Source organism: Lolium perenne, chromosome 1 (genome assembly GCF_019359855.2).
Source record: "Lolium perenne isolate Kyuss_39 chromosome 1, Kyuss_2.0, whole genome shotgun sequence".
Classification (NCBI taxonomy): domain Eukaryota; kingdom Viridiplantae; phylum Streptophyta; class Magnoliopsida; order Poales; family Poaceae; genus Lolium; species Lolium perenne.
In genome coordinates, this window is record NC_067244.2 from 3,965,646 (window position 1) to 3,987,747 (window position 22,102).

At 42.8% G+C, this 22,102-nt stretch overlaps 1 long non-coding RNA gene across 1 annotated transcript; it reads left to right on the plus strand.

Annotated features, from left to right (window-relative positions):
• The first annotated feature begins 19,426 nt into the window (after positions 1–19,426).
• Positions 19,427–21,879, plus strand: LOC127307665 (uncharacterized). The gene is made up of 3 exons (XR_007856012.2): positions 19,427–19,923; positions 21,034–21,345; positions 21,439–21,879. It is a non-coding gene; the product is annotated as an uncharacterized lncRNA (long non-coding RNA).
• The last annotated feature ends 223 nt before the right edge of the window (positions 21,880–22,102 follow it).

A 22,102-nucleotide genomic window follows, 5' to 3' on the forward strand; every position in this document is an offset into this window, starting at 1 on the left:
ACAACACCAAATTGACCACCACCACCACCATTCCATCTCTATGAATATATGAATGAGATCCACCAAAGGAATTTCCAAATTTTGAAAATAATTTTCTTGCGGCCATTTCTACAAACACTTTGCAGGCAGAACCCAATTTGATGCCCATGCTGAGTTTTTGGTTGGACTTGGTCCAACCCTGACCCTCCCCTGCTGCTCTGTAACACCACCACCTCTCTGGACACCAGTCCAAGCCACTGCCAGCCCTGAACCTTGCTCACCTTGACCAAAACCTGACCATGCCGAGGCATGGCATGACATCCACATGCTCACCTCCTCTCCTCTCCCATCCAAGCCACTCCACCATGTCCTGCAGATCACCCTGACGTTGCTGAGCAAGCTAGACATCACCGTGAGTCAGAGAGGACACGACAGCACCCTGGACAGCACGTGGTCACCGCCCTCGGCCTCGCCAGCGCGTGCACCAGCATGGCCACGGGCACGCCAGTGCGCCCGCTCGCCCTCGTCACCCCGACCATCTCCTGCCCTCTCCTCTCACCTACAGCCTCTCCTCGACGTCAGCAAGCGCCTAGACATCGCCATTGGACCGCGCTCGCCCTGTAGACGACGCCCTCGCCACTGTCCTCCGCCGCAGTACTGCAGGGTCGCGAGGACGCTGACGACCTCCACACACCCTCATTTTCTGCGCCATCGCGTCTCCCGTACCCGCAACGACGTCGCCTACTCACCCGCGTCATCACCAGGACCTCTCCGCCACTGTACCACCGTCGTCGACCACGACCTTCCCCGCTCCGCCTCGGCCACTCCCAACCCTATAAAAAGGGGCATCCCCTGGACGCTTTCCGCACACCAACAAGTTCCCCTCTCCCTCCTGAACCTCCTCGACTCCTTCCCCTCTCCAATTAAGCCCTAGGCCGCCGGAATTTCCCCGGAGTCCGCCGCGACAGCAACCAGACGGTGGCGACGACTCCGACCCCCTCAGCACCTCCCACGACCCTCGTTCGCCTCGCCGTCGTCTTCCACGCCGAACGCCCGCCTCGCCAAGCCTCGCCGGAGCCCCAGGTATCCCCTAGCAACCCCTCTGGCCACCGGCTAGGGTTTGAGCTCGCCGGAGCTCGTCTCCGACGAGGACGACACCACCACCGTCCGATCTCCTTTTGATCCAACCGCTTATATCGCGTACCCCTTCGGTGTGGTTAAATAGATACTGATGGGCGGGTCCCGCTGTCAGGCCACTCACGCCCGCGTGGCAGCTCAGCTGGGCCGGCCCATTTAACCTCTCCCTGGCCCAATCTCGTTTCCCGCCCCCGTTTTGAATTCAAAAAGTGTTTATTTCTTTTTCATTTAATTTGCAATCTGATGCTAGTTTTAAAATTTAATAAATCCAAATCTACTGAGCCAAATTCGACAAACTTTATATTTTTGAAAAGCTTAGAGTTTTCTCTATCAAATGCCACTGGATTCAAACCTAGATCTGTTGTAGAATAAATGTGACAAAATAAACAAGGCAAGGACTTTTCTGCCTTATAAAAATTATTAAAAATCAACCCTTTTGAATTTTGAGGTGATTCCACCTCTCATAATTCACATTTCACAAACTCTAATTGTTTATGTAAAAATATGATATTAAACATGAGGTAGATACCATGGTTAGTTAAATCTCATATTGAATTAGTTGATGATATTAAATCATTACTATGTGTTAGTAAAATGCATGAGGTGCACCACCTCATTTAAATTATGTTCAAAATTAGGATTTAAATCTATGAGGTGTAGCACCCCATTTAAATCTTTCTCACAAGTGATATGAAGTAATGTGTTGACCCTTAAATGCTTAGGTTCATGCTTGCTCACTTGTAGATTTTAAATCAACATAGTATTTAAATTGCATTAGTTATTTAAATCACATGAGATGATGAATCTCAATTAAATCACTTTGCTCAAATAATAAATGTGAAGTGTTGACCTTGGTCAACATGGTATCATTCCTGTTAATTGAGAATATTAAATCAACTCAATAGTAGTTTCTATTAAATTAGTTACAACTATGTGTTAAATCACATGAGAGGTAATCCTCTCATTTAAACCTTGTTCTTAAGTAATTTAACATGAGATAATAACTATTCTATATAATCTCATGTTGAGTTATTTAGTGACATTAAATCACTACCCTGTTAGTATTAAATTGCATGAGGTATGGAACCTCATTTAAATCATTTTTCTCAAATAATAAGTATGAAGAGGTTGACTTTGGTCAACCTAGGTCATATATTGTTCATGAGAGAATTTAAATCTTAATAAGACAATGAGAGGAAATTATTTCTCTAAGTAATTAAAAGAAACACCTTATTTAGTATGAGAGGAAATTATTTTTTCCTAAATAAGAAAACAACACATTTACCCACTTAACAGTAATGTGTGATGCTAATTTAACTTGTGTAAATTATATGAGGTGTTTCACTTCATTTAAATCTTGTCCCAAGTATTTTCATATGAAGTTTGAACCTCTAGTCAAATACTCTCACATGAAATACTTGGAGATTTTAAATCATAATAGGCATTATTAAAGGGTATGAGGTATCTCTACCTCATTTAAGTCATTTTCTCAAATGATGATGATGAATGGTTGACTTAGGTCAACATAAATTCATGTGCGATTGTTTGAGAAATTAAATCTTAAGAAGATTCAATGAGAGGAAATTATTCCTCAAGAATTTAAAAGGAAACTATCATTTACATATATAACGAGAGGAAATTATTTTCTTAAAAATAAAACCATATCAACCCACATGATGACATTGTGATAATGCTAGAATAGTTGGTGTGATTTACGTGTGTGCTTTTTATAGCTCTTGAACTTGTGTGGTGATTGTATACCCCGTATTCGTATTTATAGACGCTAGTGCCGAAGGCTACGAAGGAGACGACGAGAACATCTACGGAGAAGAAGGAGGAACATTTTGATCAATACACCAACCAAGGCAAGCTAATATTCTTGCAAGATAATACTCTTGCAAAGTGCAAAGCTCACCATGAGCAAGGCATTACCCCATTTTACTTTATGCTTATGATCCTATTTCCCAGTTTTACCTTACAAGTTTTATTTACTTTTGTTTTATCAAAGTACCTTTGATTTATGTTTTACTAGGTTATTACGGAGTTAGTACAAGAGTATCAAACTTAGCCTAGAAGCAAAGCAAATACTTAGCACCCCTCACACATAGTGGCTAGTGCTAAATTTAATTGACTACTCTAGATGGGAACATGTGTTGATGAAATGACTTTGAAAACCTTGGAATGATTAGTCATTCTATTGAAAGATTTTGAAGGTGAATATGACTTGTGAATGACTTGGTGAATTTTACGAAAACTGATGGTTGGGTTCGGATGCGATACCTTTCCAATTTACAAGTACCCCCACAATACCTGATTATGGGTAGGGCTTAACTGGAAGTTTACGTGTCTTAGTATGGGTTCCCTCTAAACAAGCGTCATCGGGGTTATGCCGAAAGCTGCCTCCACAACAAAAGAAACGACGTTAAAGATGAGGTGAAGGTCCGGCCCAAGCCCTGTGCAGTTCCCAGGTTGACAGTTGGTCTTCACTGGGAGGCCAAGCTCATGGGGAGAGATGCCTATACTAGGATATGTAAGTGAAAGGTTATGGTTGATGATCCGCGTACTGAGTTACGATTATTCAGGGTTACCCCTGACGGATGTAATCAAAAGTTGTGGCACAAGCGTACAACCTCTGCAGAGTGTAAACCTATTCGAATAGCCGCGTCCACGGTTAAGGACGGTTGGAAAGGCCATACTGTTCCGTCATCAGACTTTTTTTCAAAAAGGTGACATATGACTTGTGATTTTACTTTTGAAAGGTGGATGGTGAATTTGACTTGTATTACAACAAATGTTGTGGGAATGACACTAATGTTCCCACTTGAGTTAGTTAGCATATGAAAGGTCTTGATTTCAAATACTTGTGAACTAAAATTGGCTTTATGCAAAAGAAACTAGAGCTTAGCACCCCCCTACCCGAAATGTTCGTACTTATACTAGTATTAGTTTGCGAGTACTTTAAAGTACTCACGGCTTTGTCCCTGGCTATTCAAATGGCCAGACTATGAAGAGGAGCAGCAGTATGAAGAGGATGGACAGCAGGACGTCTACGACAACTAGGACTACTCCTGACGTCAAGCGTTGGCCTGTGGACTATAGAGTCCCCTTCTATCTACGTTCCCGCTATGTATTTGTGATGTGTGTTGAAACAATAGTTCAACTATTATTGTAATATTGGATCATGTGATCTATTTGTAAGACGACTATGATATGTAATGAATGATGACTTATGATATTCAACTGTTATGTCTCGCAACAACAATATTCCTGGGATTGCGATGTATGGCATAACAGGCATCTGGACTTAAAAATCCGGGTGTTGACAAGTTGGTATCAGAGCCATTGTTTGACCTTAGGAGACCCTAGTTAGAATGGACGTCTGAAAAACTTAGTTTCAAAAACCAATGAAGTGCATATTTGTGAAAACTTGTTCTTACCCTTATCCTAGAGATCCTTTTTCAAAAAGATGAGAAATCTATACACTACTTTCTTTGCAAGCCTACATAAAATTTTGCACACCGGACTACTTCTCTAATTTACTCCTCCTCTTGGTTCACAGATGACGTACCAATGGAAGTCCTATCAGCTTGGTTCCGGAGGCGACCTAAGGTTCGAAAAGGAGTTGAAGCAACTAGTGGACTATCTAGGACACCCGTATCCCGAGTTCTTCGGAATACCCCTCAAAGCTCAGTTAGGAGAACCACCTCGGTGGGACGTTTCTACTGATCTACGAAGGAAGCTTGATGCCCCGGTATGGGAAACCATATGGTTTTCTCAGAACGGGAAACACTTGGAAAGAAGGACTAGACAAAGCTATGCAAGAAGCAATTTCCCGTCTGTGTGGACAAAATGAGGACAAGATCAAGAACACTCGCTTCATCTACTACCCAAGACATGACTCCATGGGAAGACCGATGATCATACCCCCACCCCCGGAGATGAACCCCTATGTAGCACATCGGGACTTGTGCTGTACAAAACCCGCAGGATTTGGACAACGCCCTCACCTCTCGCCAAGCACCTCACCCGTGAAGAAGAAGAATCCACCTCGAAGAGTAGTATCACCCCAGAGACTTAAGTAGGTGTGAGTTGTATCAGGATCCCCCTTGTATCGTAGAGCGATGAATGGTTCTTCAAACCAACGGGGTGTTAGATTTGTAATGTGTGATGCTTGGTATGAATGAAAAAGTGTTGTTGGTTGTACCCCTCAACACTACTCAAGTTTGGAACTTTTCAAATTTTATCTCAACCAAACCATAGAAATTCCCCCTTTATCTTATGATCTACCCCATTGCTCAGATGGCCCCTCCTACCCGCAACAACCCCCGTGCCCAAGCCAACCAGAGATGCACATTAAGCACGCCGGGATGATCGACACCATCAACATCCTTGCAATGGAGCGCAAGGCACTTCGTCATCAGCACGCCAAGAAGGACTACCTCATTGCTCGTCTCCCGCGTGAGGATAGCAACCCTGGAGCAGCTCATCCCATTACCCAACCATGCCCCCAGAGACAGGTCCACTGTGACTTGCTATGCATGTGGTGTTACTGGTCATTACTCTAAAAAGTGCCCGATGAAAGCCGCCAACAATGCCCCAATGACTGGAAGCAATGCTGTACCCATTACCCAAACGGACAAGTCAACGGTAACCTGCTATGAATGTGGAGTTGTGGGTCACTTCTCCAATGAGTGCCCCAAAAAGCTTGCCAGGATTGCCGCCAATACCGCTGCACTCGCCCAAAGCAGCTGTGTCGCAACTGGAAGAAAGTTGGCCCCAAACTACCCAAACAACCGCAACGGTCGTTACTACCGTTTGAATACCACCGAAGCACAGGAAGCACCCCAGGCCATGCCAAGTATGTTCCCCTGTTAATCTCACTGCTCAATCTTTCTTAGGAACCTAACTTCTCTTAAAATCTCGGGACGAGATTTGTTTAAGGGGGAAGGGTTTGTAACAACCCAAAAATTTCAAAACAAACAAAATGAATTTCCCTAGTTCCAAATTTTGGAACCAACAAAAACTTTTATTAAAATAAGATTGATACATAAAGATCTTGTTTAAATCTTGTGTTTTGCCATGATGAGTGCTATTATGCTTATGTGCTAAACCCTAAAACCCTAAAGTGATCAAGTAAAGGTCACCAACCCAATAAAATAAAAGAGAAAGAAATCAAATAAGAAAAACCTTAAACCCTAATCTTCTCCAGAAATCATTTTGGGTCTATTTTGAGAAACCCAAAATAAAACAAAAGACATATGGGGGCATATAGCCCTAATAGGTAAATCTTGAACCCTACCTTTATTATTTATGCTAAATGGGGGTGAACCATTGTGAACCCCACTAAACCCTAAACCTCTCCCCTTTTCTCACCACCCTAGTTAATTTAAAATAAAAGGAAATTAAATAAGAAAGAGGCATATGTGCCTATGGCTATATTTATAAAACTTTACCCTAAGCCTTTCTACTTTGCATAGAGGTTTGGAAAACCTTCATACACTTTACCTAGTACTTATCAAACCAAATCCAAGTGGTTTCCAAAGAAAATAAAAAGAAACTAAAAGTGCCATAGAGGCATATGAGAGTAAAATAGCAAATTTGTGAATTCGAGAGGATTGACCCTAGGACTTGTTGTGAATGGTTGGATCACTTCCATATACCATTTCAACACTCAACAACATCAAATGGGCCAAGAACACTCAAATCAAAAATCAAATGCCACATATGCATAGAGGCATATGTGACACTTAGCCACTTTACCAAACTTGACCTAAACACCTCTACCTTGCCCAAGGGGTTTGAAAACTTTACCACACCCAATATAACATCAAATAAACCCTAAACCATGACCTTTGATCCTAAATAAAGAAAAGGAATAAAAGTATGAAATGCACATATCACTACAAGAGGAACCATCGTATTGCTACACATACTTTGCAACCATTTTCATATCCGTTGTAAATATTTATTGTAGATACATATATATGTGGTGCAGTTGTATCCGTTGCAGGTGAAAATATTGGTTGTACTGCCCGCGCGTGAAAATCTGTTCTTTCGCGGGAAGTGTGGGAGATGCGCGGGCGATTCTAGTATTATTTTGGTATAAGTTGGCATGCGAGTTTTCGTGAGCGGTTTTTCCTCTACGCCCCACCAGTTTTTCCTTTTCTATTGGCATAAATTTCTCATCTCCTCATCTCAAAAGAAAAACTTCATCTCCTCCATCGTACTCCACACTGTTCGTGTCCTCCTCCCGCCGCCGGCGCTACCGGCTAGCTCCGCCCCTGAAGCTCCCAGATCCTACCTCCTTTCTGCTTTACCCCTTCATCTGTACGACAATACATGTAGTCACTTCCTAGAAAATAACACCCACCTAACCCTAGATTATTGACTGGCATCGGCGATCTACCCCGTTCCATCTGCCTTCTCGTCGAGTGGCCCGGTGATGATGAAGAGTACAGCCTAGCGAAGGAATACCTGGAGGAGCCCAAGAGTTGCCTCGACCTTGACTTGGGTTCGTTGTTCGCGTCAGACAAGATCGCCGATCTATGCGAATTCCACCCAGAGCTGGATTTGTGCGCATGTGGGCGACGAGGTCGTGCAATCCAGTGTACGCTTTCACTTTCGTGTTTCAGTTTCCTCTCATTTCCCCTTGGCTTGATCTGTTTACTATTTACTTCACTGATGTATACAAATTTTGTACAATCCAGGGTCTGTTTTAGTTAAAATGACGGTTGGTGTTCAGGTTACATCTTTTGTTGAGGTTAAAATGATCTGGTTGAATTTGGGTCTCTGGATAATATCAAATCCGTAATTAGTGCAAGATAGCTAGTTTAATTTTCAGACTGCGTATGGTTCGAATTCAGTATAGTTGGTTACCAGCTCGTCTAGTTCTTGTCAAACTGGAACCTTCTTGCGTTTTGTATTCCTATATATAAATAAGCACAGACGTTGTATTTTTTGCAGAACTATTACTGTAGCATAGCCTCAGAGGTGTGACAAACACGTCAGATTAACAATGGAGATAGATAATGTCGTAGCCAGGTAAAGATCTCTTCATGTGTTTTCCTGTTCGGATTAGCTAGATGTCAGTCACTATTCTATTATTGCTCATATCTCAGATTTAATATATCTCGTGGTTTGTTAATTTGTGTTTGGATATGATTAAGATATCAAAGAAACCATTCCTGCAGGCAAGAAAGCCCCTAAACATCAGGTAGGCATTATAATTTATTGCAGTGCACCCGTTTCTTTACATTGGTGAAAGAATGCCATGTATTGATAATTAGGACATACCTTTATAGTTACAGAAAAGCAAGCATCCTTTAAAGAGAACACAAAGTTAAGAGCGTCTTATCAAGTCCAGATAATCTATAAGACAAGTATTTTGTGCCACTCCAAGTCGCTTGTTTCATAAGTTACCTTATGTTTGGTTTCTAATGCAAAACTTTGGTTTACTGTGGTGTTCTTGCACAAATAGGTCAAATCTTGATGGGAACCAGTTCCAAAACTCTCGTAGAAGTCTGCAAAGAGGACTGCTACAATGCTTGTACGTGGTAGGGGTGAAAGGAACAAGTCAAGGTATCAGCCACTCACTACAAATTTATCTTTGTCTTTGTAGTTACACTAATCATTTATGTGTACAAAAAAGATGCACACTACTTCCCTTTCAGATTATGAACTGTCTACGCTGTAAATGCATGATACTCAAAAACCCAATAACTTGTAGGTAAACGCTCTCACTACCAAGAAAAGAACACATGTGACACAGAATTTGAAATTATTGTAAAGTGCCTCTCCTGTGACAATATATAATTTCATGATGTGCCTACCAGAGCTGGTGAAACCATGTGCATAGTTAGCATATTCATGATTTTCCCTCATCTACTTAATTTAGAGTATCAGTGTAGAACTACATGGATAAGTTTTACACTATGAATGGGCGGAAGCGGAGGTTGGGTGATCTGGAAAAATTCCAAGGAAACACTAATTTGCACTATTTACAAACTAGCAAAAATATAAAATTGAGTATGTTTCTCCCAAAATTGAAATATTACTCATGAGAAGGTTCACTGCATTCAAGGACCCATTAAATTGGGACTCAACGGCCTTTGAATCAATTGGTTGAGTACTCTATTTTTTCCCAAATCATACTATATGCCTCTGTTTCTTTTGATGCAAACTGTGGTCAAGCAGTTTTTTTTGTGATTTTTGTATTGTTCTCCACACAGAGGTTCTCCTATGTTATGCGAGCGATGTGCTGACTTCTACTTGTGCGCTTCTCCTATGTTATGCGAGCGATGTGCTGATTTCTACTTGTGCCCGTCAGATTAAGGGTTTAGACTTTGCTCTATATGTGCATGCCTACTATAAATTCCTTATTATTATTTAAATTGATGTCTCTATTTAATTTTGTAGGAAAGAAACATGCAGGTTGGGGTGCTCAGCAACGTGAACATATCAGTGTTGCAGAACCGTATCTCCTTTAACATCTGATGTAGGTGAGTATACCGTATTTACATGTTTTGAATCAAATATGCAGTAGAAATTACTATACACTTGCCTACTTTTTTTGCCAAATCTATTTTAAAATGGGGACTTTCTTTTTGCAGGACCAAAAGATCAGCAAGTACCCCACATTCAAATGCTACATTAGAAGGCAGGGCGCGAGAAGTAATATATATATAGGATTAGTTAGATTATAATATTATAATGCAAGATTGTAAGATGTGTACTCTTAAGATAATTTTCATGTACGGATGGTGATTTTAATTATACATATAGAAATGTTTCTTCATGCAATGCTTTAATATTCTGCAACTTCTGTGTTGATGTATGTTTGAGGAAATAATTATTGCAATTTTTGAAGTTACAAAGCCACCCAGTCCTAAAAAAGCATTATTTGTTTTGAAATAAATTATTCAATCAGTATACATTACGTACCAACGGACCCATATGCGTTGCTTGACCTCCGTTGCTACGTTGCAACGCTCCATCCAATGGTTACCAACGGACCCATATACGTTGCATTGTGCCCTTGCAACGCCAAAAAACGCAACGCATCATTATCCGTTGGTAGAGGAGCTAGCAACGCCTATATTGGTGTTTAGATACAGATAAATGTGTTGCTGTAGGTGGGGTCCTGTTGTAGTGTATGTGCATATGGCCAAAAATACAAATTTGAGTAAAAGACCACCAAACTTGTTTCCATTGCTTGGATTGTTTTCTTATATCATATTAAACCTCAACTACATCAATGAGATCAAGAAAAACCAAATCAAATTGGAAATAAGAAGATTTTCCAAATACACATATGTGGCTATGGCCAATTTTGCAAATCTTTAACCTAGACCCATTTGGCTTGCACCATTAGTTGTAAATGGTTACTAAACACTTTTAAACAACTTTGAACTCAAAGAAACTCAAATCAAATGAAAATACAATTCAAATCCCAAGTTACATGCAATATGGTCATATGTCACATTTATAATTTCTTCCCCACTTTGCACCCCCCTATCTTTTGTTTCTGCAACCAAACTTGGCCAACTCTCTCCATGTCATCCAAGACTATGTCAAGGTGAACAACTTTCATGTTGACCACCATACCTAATGTTGACCAGGTTGACCAGTATAGTGTTGACAAGAGGGGACCTTGAAACAAAGAGAAGATGATCCACTTTTTGAAAACTTGCAAAACAACACCAAATTGACCACCACCACCACCATTCCATCTCTATGAATATATGAATGAGATCCACCAAAGGAATTTCCAAATTTTGAAAATAATTTTCTTGCGGCCATTTCTACAAACACTTTGCAGGCAGAACCCAATTTGATGCCCATGCTGAGTTTTTGGTTGGACTTGGTCCAACCCTGACCCTCCCCTGCTGCTCTGTAACACCACCACCTCTCTGGACACCAGTCCAAGCCACTGCCAGCCCTGAACCTTGCTCACCTTGACCAAAACCTGACCATGCCGAGGCATGGCATGACATCCACATGCTCACCTCCTCTCCTCTCCCATCCAAGCCACTCCACCATGTCCTGCAGATCACCCTGACGTTGCTGAGCAAGCTAGACATCACCGTGAGTCAGAGAGGACACGACAGCACCCTGGACAGCACGTGGTCACCGCCCTCGGCCTCGCCAGCGCGTGCACCAGCATGGCCACGGGCACGCCAGTGCGCCCGCTCGCCCTCGTCACCCCGACCATCTCCTGCCCTCTCCTCTCACCTACAGCCTCTCCTCGACGTCAGCAAGCGCCTAGACATCGCCATTGGACCGCGCTCGCCCTGTAGACGACGCCCTCGCCACTGTCCTCCGCCGCAGTACTGCAGGGTCGCGAGGACGCTGACGACCTCCACACACCCTCATTTTCTGCGCCATCGCGTCTCCCGTACCCGCAACGACGTCGCCTACTCACCCGCGTCATCACCAGGACCTCTCCGCCACTGTACCACCGTCGTCGACCACGACCTTCCCCGCTCCGCCTCGGCCACTCCCAACCCTATAAAAAGGGGCATCCCCTGGACGCTTTCCGCACACCAACAAGTTCCCCTCTCCCTCCTGAACCTCCTCGACTCCTTCCCCTCTCCAATTAAGCCCTAGGCCGCCGGAATTTCCCCGGAGTCCGCCGCGACAGCAACCAGACGGTGGCGACGACTCCGACCCCCTCAGCACCTCCCACGACCCTCGTTCGCCTCGCCGTCGTCTTCCACGCCGAACGCCCGCCTCGCCAAGCCTCGCCGGAGCCCCAGGTATCCCCTAGCAACCCCTCTAGCCACCGGCTAGGGTTTGAGCTCGCCGGAGCTCGTCTCCGACGAGGACGACACCACCACCGTCCGATCTCCTTTTGATCCAACGGCTTATATCGCGTACCCCTTCGGTGTGGTTAAATAGATACTGATGGGCGGGTCCCGCTGTCAGGCCACTCACGCCCGCGTGGCAGCTCAGCTGGGCCGGCCCATTTAACCTCTCCCTGGCCCAATCTCGTTTCCCGCCCCCGTTTTGAATTCAAAAAGTGTTTATTTCTTTTTCATTTAATTTGCAATCTGATGCTAGTTTTAAAATTTAATAAATCCAAATCTACTGAGCCAAATTCGACAAACTTTATATTTTTGAAAAGCTTAGAGTTTTCTCTATCAAATGCCACTGGATTCAAACCTAGATCTGTTGTAGAATAAATGTGACAAAATAAACAAGGCAAGGACTTTTCTGCCTTATAAAAATTATTAAAAATCAACCCTTTTGAATTTTGAGGTGATTCCACCTCTCATAATTCACATTTCACAAACTCTAATTGTTTATGTAAAAATATGATATAGGTTCTGTGTATGATCATGGCCTAGTTTAAAGATTGGTCCTATGGCTAGTTCTAGATCATTTAAATTAGACAAGATAATTTATGAAAATGTATGAGAGCCTCCCTCTCATTTAAATCTTGTCTCAACTAATTCAACATGAGGTAGATACCATGGTTAGTTAAATCTCATATTGAATTAGTTGATGATATTAAATCATTACTATGTGTTAGTAAAATGCATGAGGTGCACCACCTCATTTAAATTATGTTCAAAATTAGGATTTAAATCTATGAGGTGTAGCACCCCATTTAAATCTTTCTCACAAGTGATATGAAGTAATGTGTTGACCCTTAAATGCTTAGGTTCATGCTTGCTCACTTGTAGATTTTAAATCAACATAGTATTTAAATTGCATTAGTTATTTAAATCACATGAGATGATGAATCTCAATTAAATCACTTTGCTCAAATAATAAATGTGAAGTGTTGACCTTGGTCAACATGGTATCATTCCTGTTAATTGAGAATATTAAATCAACTCAATAGTAGTTTCTATTAAATTAGTTACAACTATGTGTTAAATCACATGAGAGGTAATCCTCTCATTTAAACCTTGTTCTTAAGTAATTTAACATGAGATAATAACTATTCTATATAATCTCATGTTGAGTTATTTAGTGACATTAAATCACTACCCTGTTAGTATTAAATTGCATGAGGTATGGAACCTCATTTAAATCATTTTTCTCAAATAATAAGTATGAAGAGGTTGACTTTGGTCAACCTAGGTCATATATTGTTCATGAGAGAATTTAAATCTTAATAAGACAATGAGAGGAAATTATTTCTCTAAGTAATTAAAAGAAACACCTTATTTAGTATGAGAGGAAATTATTTTTTCCTAAATAAGAAAACAACACATTTACCCACTTAACAGTAATGTGTGATGCTAATTTAACTTGTGTAAATTATATGAGGTGTTTCACTTCATTTAAATCTTGTCCCAAGTATTTTCATATGAAGTTTGAACCTCTAGTCAAATACTCTCACATGAAATACTTGGAGATTTTAAATCATAATAGGCATTATTAAAGGGTATGAGGTATCTCTACCTCATTTAAGTCATTTTCTCAAATGATGATGATGAATGGTTGACTTAGGTCAACATAAATTCATGTGCGATTGTTTGAGAAATTAAATCTTAAGAAGATTCAATGAGAGGAAATTATTCCTCAAGAATTTAAAAGGAAACTATCATTTACATATATAACGAGAGGAAATTATTTTCTTAAAAATAAAACCATATCAACCCACATGATGACATTGTGATAATGCTAGAATAGTTGGTGTGATTTCTGTGTGTGCTTTTTATAGCTCTTGAACTTGTGTGGTGATTGTATACCCCGTATTCGTATTTATAGACGCTAGTGCCGAAGGCTACGAAGGAGACGACGAGAACATCTACGGAGAAGAAGGAGGAACATTTTGATCAATACACCAACCAAGGCAAGCTAATATTCTTGCAAGATAATACTCTTGCAAAGTGCAAAGCTCACCATGAGCAAGGCATTACCCCATTTTACTTTATGCTTATGATCCTATTTCCCAGTTTTACCTTACAAGTTTTATTTACTTTTGTTTTATCAAAGTACCTTTGATTTATGTTTTACTAGGTTATTACGGAGTTAGTACAAGAGTATCAAACTTAGCCTAGAAGCAAAGCAAATACTTAGCACCCCTCACACATAGTGGCTAGTGCTAAATTTAATTGACTACTCTAGATGGGAACATGTGTTGATGAAATGACTTTGAAAACCTTGGAATGATTAGTCATTCTATTGAAAGATTTTGAAGGTGAATATGACTTGTGAATGACTTGGTGAATTTTACGAAAACTGATGGTTGGGTTCGGATGCGATACCTTTCCAATTTACAAGTACCCCCACAATACCTGATTATGGGTAGGGCTTAACTGGAAGTTTACGTGTCTTAGTATGGGTTCCCTCTAAACAAGCGTCATCGGGGTTATGCCGAAAGCTGCCTCCACAACAAAAGAAACGACGTTAAAGATGAGGTGAAGGTCCGGCCCAAGCCTGATGCGGTTCCCGGGTTGACGAGTTGGTCTTCACCGGGAGGCCAAGCTCATGGGGAGAGATGCCTATACTAGGATATGTAAGTGAAAGGTTATGGTTGATGATCCGCGTACTGAGTTACGATTATTCAGGGTTACCCCTGACGGATGTAATCAAAAGTTGTGGCACAAGCGTACAACCTCTGCAGAGTGTAAACCTATTCGAATAGCCGCGTCCACGGTTAAGGACGGTTGGAAAGGCCATACTGTTCCGTCATCAGACTTTTTTTCAAAAAGGTGACATATGACTTGTGATTTTACTTTTGAAAGGTGGATGGTGAATTTGACTTGTATTACAACAAATGTTGTGGGAATGACACTAATGTTCCCACTTGAGTTAGTTAGCATATGAAAGGTCTTGATTTCAAATACTTGTGAACTAAAATTGGCTTTATGCAAAAGAAACTAGAGCTTAGCACCCCCCTACCCGAAATGTTCGTACTTATACTAGTATTAGTTTGCGAGTACTTTAAAGTACTCACGGCTTTGTCCCTGGCTATTCAAATGGCCAGACTATGAAGAGGAGCAGCAGTATGAAGAGGATGGACAGCAGGACGTCTACGACAACTAGGACTACTCCTGACGTCAAGCGTTGGCCTGTGGACTATAGAGTCCCCTTCTATCTACGTTCCCGCTATGTATTTGTGATGTGTGTTGAAACAATAGTTCAACTATTATTGTAATATTGGATCATGTGATCTATTTGTAAGACGACTATGATATGTAATGAATGATGACTTATGATATTCAACTGTTATGTCTCGCAACAACAATATTCCTGGGATTGCGATGTATGGCATAACAGGCATCTGGACTTAAAAATCCGGGTGTTGACAGCGCGCCCCCCTATTGTGTGGCCCCACCAGGGCCCCTCCGAGGCTGCCCTTCCGCCTACTTAAGGTCTCCGTTGCGAAAACCCTAAACAAATAAGCCACGATACGAGAAAAGTTCCAGAGCCGCCGCCATCGCGAAGCCAAGATTCGGGGGACAGAAGTCTCTGTTCTGGCACGCCGCCGGGACGGGGAAGTGCCCCCGGAAGGCATCTCCATCGACACCACCGCCATCTCCATCAACGCTGCTGTCTCCTATGATGAGGAGGGAGTAGTTCTCCCCCGAGGCTAAGGGCTGTACCGGTAGCTATGTGGTTAATCTCTCTCCCATGTACTTCAATACAATGATCTCATGAGCTGCCTTACATGATTGAGATCCATATGATGAGCTTTGTAATCTAGATGTCGTTATGCTATTCAAGTGGATTTTACTTATGTGATCTCCGGAGACTCCTTGTCCCACGTGTGTAAAGGTGACAGTGTGTGCACCGTGTGGGTCTCTTAGGCTATATTTCACAGAATACTTATTCACTGAGTTATGATTTGAGTTGGATGTCTCTATGAAATTGTGGTGTGTTAGTACCTCCTATGAATGCTCACAGTGACAGCGTGGGGTGTTTATTAGTACTTGGGAATACATCTTTAAGGTTTGCCTACATGATGAATTAGTGTTCGTTATCTTGCCAGAGAGTAATTCAGAATCGCATAGTGAAGTGCTTATTTATATTCCTTTATGGTTGCAATGTTGAGAGTGTCCACTAGTGAAAGTATGATCCCTAGGACTTATTTCCAAACATCGAATCACCGTTTATTTACTGTTCTGTTGCATGTTTACTTGCTGCCATATTTTATTCAGATTGTTATTACCACTCATATTCATCCATATCACTTGCATCTTACTATCTCTTCGCCGAACTAGTGCACCTATACATCTGACAAGTGTATTAGGTGTGTTGGGGACACAAGAGACTTCTTGTATCGTGATTGCAGGGTTGCTTGAGAGGGATATCTTTGTCCTCTACCTCCCTGAGTTCGATAAACCTTGGGTGATTCACTTAAGGGAAACTTGCTGCTGTTTTACAAACCTCTGCTCTTGGAGGCCCAACACTGTCTACAGGAATAGAAGCGTGCGTAGACATCAAGCTATTTTCTGGCGCCGTTGCCGGGGAACGAAGAAAAGCTACACCACAAAGATTTCTACCTCCCACGTCAACCACGCGCCAGTTGTGGACAGCAACCTCCGGAAGGAGGCGCGGCCGAGCGCGTGCGCGCGACGGCGGACGATCCGGTGCGTGAGGTTCCGGACGCTGCGGTCCGTTCCGGCGCCCTCTGCCGGGTAGGCGGCGGCGCCATGTTCGCCGCCTGCGGGAAGTATACCGGCTCCCGTTGCCCGCGGATGCGTGGACGGTACCCGTATTCACGGAGCGTGTCATCGACGGAGCGGCCGTACCACCAGGCACGACGGCCAACGTTGTTGAAGCGGCCGCCCGAGGGGTTGACCGTTGGCGCGAGCTCGACGGCGTGCTCGTGTTCGAAGCGCCCTGCCTAGGACGGGCCGTCGACGGCGTTCTCCGGCAGGCTCCTCTCCTCCGACATCATCTCGGCCCGCTGTTCCCTGGCGAGGGCCCGCGTCTATGGTCCTCGTGGTGGCGGCGGCGGCACGGCGAAGCCGCCGTTGGAGACGTGCCAGCCGTGCGGCAACTTGTACTATACTGGCACGGGGATGCGGTGCCGGTACAGCACGTCGGCCTCGTCAAACGTCAGCTACGTCGAGCGGAGCATGCCGCCGCCGCTGCCGCCGGCCTGTTCGTTGTGTACCATCGCGTCGGCGGGGTGCGTGTGGGTGGTGGTTCGCGCGGAGGTTGAGGATGGCGGCGGCTAGGGTTGGGCGGCGGGGAAAAGAGAGAAGTGTGCGCCGGTGGGGTTTTAAGGAAGGCGGCGGATGCATATTGAAGGCGCTATTGGGCTCGAAAATTGGCCACTGCCGTTTGAGGCGCGTCGGTGCGAGCCCATTTTCGCTCCCGGCCCCCAAATTGCTATCGGGAGCGCTATCGAAGACGCCGGTGGAGATGCTCTTACTTCTGGATCATGGACACCAACTTTGATACCAGCAGCCGCTGCCCTTTTCCAACGTGGAATCACCTTTCCTATTCACGGGGTGGCACTGCTGATTCAGATTCACATGGCTATATGGATTTGGCCACGCAAATCAGGAACAGAGCATGTTTTGCTAATTGTTCGCGAGCAGTAACAAATAATAGGCGAATTATTTTTAAATAATACGAATTTTTTAAATATTTTTGGGAGTAATATGCGTTTTCAAAAAATTCAATTTTGTTACTCTTTGGGCGATCGGCGGATGGCAGCCCGACCGGGTTCAATTGTATTATTTTTAAAAATATGTCATATGTTGCTAGTCGGTTTCCGCTGAGCTGATAAGGTCTAATCGGCGTGGCCGTGGCCCACAGGACCCATCACCTGGCATTTGTTCAGGCCGATCGGGTGGTCGGTTTCACTTCGCCTGATCGGCGCGCTGAAAACTGATCGGTCGACGTGTGGCCGACGGAGTCACAGATTCATAAAATTTTGAAAACGCGTATTATTCCAAAATAAGTAAGAAAATACATATAATTTTTAAAAAATCGCCAAATAATAGTGCATACAAGCCCGTTGCTTGCCTGAGTGCCGGTAATTCACATGTTTATGTCTGGGTTGGCGGGAAATACCCCGTTACACATGGGTGTACATGCATCCTATAATGGAAGTTCCAAAAAATGCTATTTCGAAGTTTTGGAAAATTTTGAAAAAATGCACATATGTAGAAATTATGTTGATACTTATTTGTGCAGATTTTGGGACAAAAAAACCACATGTGACCTACACAAAAATGTAAAACTGCATTTCCCTATTTCTGTGAATAGTACCTCATCAACCATTATAGTGTCATCTGGATATTTTGTCAGTTTTGTGTAGGCAATATATAATCGTATTTTTTTGTGCAGTGCATACTTGCACAAGTAAGTACCAACATAATATGTACATGAAAAAAATTATTTCAAATTTTTTTTGAAACTTTTAAGTAGATGTTTTCCAATTTTTAAAAAACCGGGTGCACTAGCACCCCGATTCACATCCTTCCCCTCCCTAGGTTGGCTCCTCTTGTAGGGTTGCCAATCTTGAACCTTATTGTGGATACCTGGCCATGATTCCATTTGGTGAGGGAACTTCTTATTATCTATTACCACGAAATGCAAGTCTTGTAGATATCACAGAACTCATAAAGAAGGGGTTTACTGTCCAATTTCCTGTGGAGATTGATATCCGGAGCGGTTCTATCTCCAAGGCAATTAATTAATCTATGCATAAATGATTCAATCAGGTGATTACCCTGTGATTTCATATTCACCTGAATCTATTTTTTGAAGAATTAAGTTGGATCATGTCAAACCTCATTTTTTTTACAAAAAATACAAAATTAAAATTTCATGTGGTGATACTGGCAATTAGCAGTCCCTGTCTCCCTGTTCAGAAAAAACTCAGTCTTTGGATGTAAGAAAAGTATGAAAGCACACATCACTTTCGGAAACTAAAAATTAAACGAGAGAATTCGAGTCACTCATTGTACGATCATGGTAAAGTCAAGCATGAGAGTTCCACCAAGCTTACGATGCAGATCAATCTTTCATTGTTTTCGTGATATCTGGCAAGTGCTAACCATCCAATTTACAATAGTACGTATTTAACAGATGAAACAAATTTGATAAAACATGCACGGGCCGTTACATGGGAAATCATAGATAAAAACTCTCCGTCTTGTAGTTCTATATAAGTAATAAGAAAGCGCACAAGTTCAAGATCTAGGAAAGGTAAACTGAGAAAACACATTTTTTTCGAAATGGGGGAAAATCACCCCAGCCTCTGCATCTAAGAAATGCACACATTTTTTTTTATTGAGCTGTGTTACGGTGATTGGGTAGTACTTCCGAGTACTACCGGGTACTACCGGTCTAATTTATTGTGATCGTCCGATCTGGCCAGTTAATAAAAAAATTAAATTACCATAATCAGGGCTATTGTGGTAATTTCCTTGGCCTAACCCACCTGCACGACTGATGGCTCGCGAGCACGACCTGAGTCCACGATCTCAGTCTAGTGCCGCCGCAATCCACTGCTCCCTACCACGCCGCTCTCAGGACGCACCACCGACGCCACTGCTCGTCGGACGCGCCGCCGCCGCCGCTCGCCGGATGCGCAGCTAGCCGAATCAGACCTCCGCCCCCGCCTCCGCACACCATTCCTACACCGCGCCCGCCTCATCAAGGAACTCGGCCGCCTCGCCTAGCAGGTCACCAGCCTTGCCTGCTCGCCCGCGTCCTCCGAGAGTCGCCTCGCCCAGGATCCAACACTTCTTGACAGGTGCGCGACACTGGCACCGCTCAGGCTCTCCCAGTTCGACCCCCCGCGCCGGCGTCGTCCTGCACTCCACCGCCATCTCTGCGCCGGTCATATCTACGTGGCAGTGCAGAGCACCTCAAAACACAACTAAGGTAAAATGAGCACAACCTAGGTTCTTTGATGACCAGGTCCACAATTTCTTTGTGATATGCATGCAATGGAAATATCACTTGAAAACTGAGAATTACATGAAATTTAATCTTAGCAAAGCATAGAAAATATCACAAGTATAGCCTGCAAATCACTAGGAGAAACCAATCAAGTTTCTTGCCCTCTCCCTAACTTAGGGTAAACTATTGGATTAGGAGTAGCAAGACACCCTTCTCTAAAATGTGATTGCTTACTGTTTTTTATCAGAGAATATGGAAAAAAAATCAAAGAACTGAACCCTATCATAATGAGGTGTTTATGCAACAATTTCTGTGAAACATTTGTCCTTATCATCTGAAGCATATGCAACTACAGAAATTGCTCCAGATTCTTATAATCCTCTTTAGATGATCAATTAGGAGATGCATAGTGAATATCAAGTGTAGTTCTGAAATATTCAGTAAGGGAGAGAAAGGTGCACGGCTAAACATCTCTGAAGTGAGCTACATCCAAGCGTAGTAGTATCAGTTCTTAGACATGTGTTGAAACCTCATATGGTACCAGAGACCAACAGTTTTGGCACGTACTGTGGCACCATATGAGTTTTCAGCACATGTCTATAGAGGAATCTCTCATTCATAGCTTATATCTGTTATGTACTAACTGAACCAGACTGCTTTGGATCAGAGAGCAAGGAACTAGTTAACAGCAACTTCAGAGCTATAATTTTCAACATAAGAAACAGGGTAGTACGTCTAAGTGTTTTAGTTTTAAACTCGATTTGAACACCTGCTGCTAATAGCTTCGAACAAATGTGGTGCTGCTGTGTAATTGAGTATCTATTATGCGCTAGAGTCACATATTCCTCTAAGAGACTGTTGTCAAGGAAGTTCAGTACATGCTAGTGCAGATGTATCCGATTCATGACTGAAAAGGTTGCCTGCACATGCCTGAAAAGTGTAAACCACGCATTTGCCAATTTGGCTGGTTTGTGTATATGTATTCTATTTGTCATGTAACAATACACGTACATTGAAAATTCGAAAATTATGATATGAAGTACTGCATCACTATGAAACCTGTAATAACATTTTCTACGCATCTGTCTACAGGAAAAGATGAACTTGATGGATGATTTTGAGACTTCTCTACAAGTTTTGAGGGGCTTTGAGATCGACATCTCAATGTAATTGGCTGATATAAAGGCAATAACTTGCACTTGTTTTCCCCCTATTTACTTGGAAACCCTTCTGGAGTATTTTTAATTTGGTATAATTTCAGGTGTTTTTTATTGTTTAGGCATAGTAAGTAAGTTCTAGGTGTATTCATCTTTGGTAGAATCACTATTCTGTAGTAGTTCCTAAATACTGGCAACTGTCATTCAGTACAACAGGGTTCACAAACAGTGACTTGGAGATATTCAGGTTAACATCTTTCGTGATATCTCATTCAATTTTCTCTGACCAGAAGTTCTTCAGTGAAACCAGTAACTTATGTTAATCGCGCTTATGACGCAGGTTGGTAATGCTGAGAGGAAGCTCTGGGTTCTACTTCTACACCATCTTCGAACACGGCGGGGGCTGGCTGGGCATCAACATCATCGAGGCGCAGCTCGGCTTCAAGCTCAACAATGGCAATGTTCCAGCCCAGTCGAATTGGAATTTTTGACGTCCTATAATATTGAAAGTCTGGAACAAGGAAAACTGAAGCTATACTTTTTCTTTCTGCACCCTCATTGTTAGATTGCCTCTGATTACGAGGGACGGCACTGGTATTCAGAAATGAGATGGATTTTCTAGTGATTTGGAGGGAGTTCGATTTTCAGGACAAACTTTATATAGTGTTTGTGATCATGAAAGCTTTTTTTTTTCGAGAAAACGCAAAGGACTCTTTGCGTTTCATTTCATTGAAAAGGTAGAGTTGTTCACAAGCCTCCTAGGAGGTATTACACGGGTTTATTACAGCAAAATATTAATGCACATCCCAGGTTGTTGGTAGCACGTCTCTCAGTCCCTTGGCCCCAGCAAGAGCCCAGGCCGCCGCTTCGTCTTTGATGGTCACACACAGGCTGCTGATGGAGGGCTGTTGCCCATCGAAAACGCAGCTGTTACGGTGTTTCCAGATCATCCAGGGCACCATCATGAAAGCTTGGAACGTTGTTAATTTGGTATCGTTAGCTAG